This window comes from Coccinella septempunctata, chromosome 7, assembly GCF_907165205.1.
Source record: "Coccinella septempunctata chromosome 7, icCocSept1.1, whole genome shotgun sequence".
NCBI classification, from domain to species: domain Eukaryota; kingdom Metazoa; phylum Arthropoda; class Insecta; order Coleoptera; family Coccinellidae; genus Coccinella; species Coccinella septempunctata.
In genome coordinates, this window is record NC_058195.1 from 30,853,870 (window position 1) to 30,855,312 (window position 1,443).

Here is a 1,443-nt window from a genome sequence, read left to right on the forward strand (position 1 = left end):
TGTTATCTGCATTATTATTGTCTCAAAATGAATTGATTTTTGGGTTGCGCCACCTGTTGATCATGTTTTAGAAGTAATTGTTTTGGTCAGACGCCTTCAAGGAATAGAGCACTTCATGAAAAATAGAAATTCTTAATTGATTTTTTTTTCAAAGAAATGAAATGAATGTGTTCAACAATTATACCATATTCGGTCTTCAAAATAGTCATTCACAATGATAAAATGTTTCAAAATTGATAATGCACAAATATGGATGGAAAAACTACGCTATCTTCAAACTAAATATTAAAACTTGATCTTCAGAATTAATCTATTTTTCTTTGGACAACTAGTTGTGTGAATTAAAACAAAGAAAGAAATCGCGGGGTGTCAGATCTGGAGATCTAGCAGTCCAATGTTGGGGTCCTACCCTTCTAATGAAATGACCTGAAATACTGATAAATACTTTTGCTAGTGCATGAATATCATCAATGTTTCAATAACAAATTGTAATAAGACCAGACCAATCCATAGATTTCCATAGATCCAATAATGAATATAACGGAATAAGTGAAGAACTCGAAAGTGCATTTATCATACTTATTCGAAGTGCCAATCATTACCTTCACTAAAAGACCAAATGAGGTGAAAATCAATTCGGAAAATTACTTCAGGTCCACGTTGTCCATAAAAAGCGATTCATTCGGAAGATATCAAGTTATAATTATTATTTTCATGATAGCGTAGTTTTTTATTGCTATTTTTGTTCATTATCAATAATAAAGCTTATTATCACTGTGAATGATTTATCTGAATAACCAGATATGCTAAAATATCAAAAACGAAAAAATTCAGTTGAACATTTCCAATTCCATTTTTAGATTTCCACTTCTGATTGGCGATCATATTCATACCAATAATTATTATGAAGTAAAAGTCAATATGCTGCGCTGGTTTTTTCTAGAGGCATTTCACCACCAAACAATTATTCATTAAAAATTATCCACTGATAAAGCATACCAAACTTTCATTGATTTTGAGAAAATAAATGCAGATACCTGAAAAATTGAAAATTATGACGAAAAAAACTACAAACAGAGTGTTTTGCATGAGTTTAAGTTTGAATATAGCCTCAATGAGTCCGGTGCTGTGTTCGTCAACTTTTAATGTTCTGTTTTATTGAAACTTACAAGCTTAAGCGGATAATGAGTTTTTAGCCGAATACAACTAAATTATTTGGAGTTATAGCTGAACGAAAATTCGGGAAATTTGAATAAACTCCTCTGTATATCGGAAACGGAATGCCCAAGACACACATATGAGGTGTTTTTGAACTCAGCTCAATGCCCTCTATTCACGGTTTTCGTTTGTCCGTTTACTTGTGAAACACCCTGTGTACTGAAAAATCGCAAAAGACTCCTCGAGCAATTAAGAAATGCCATTAAATCAAGGAGTTTCTTTTGA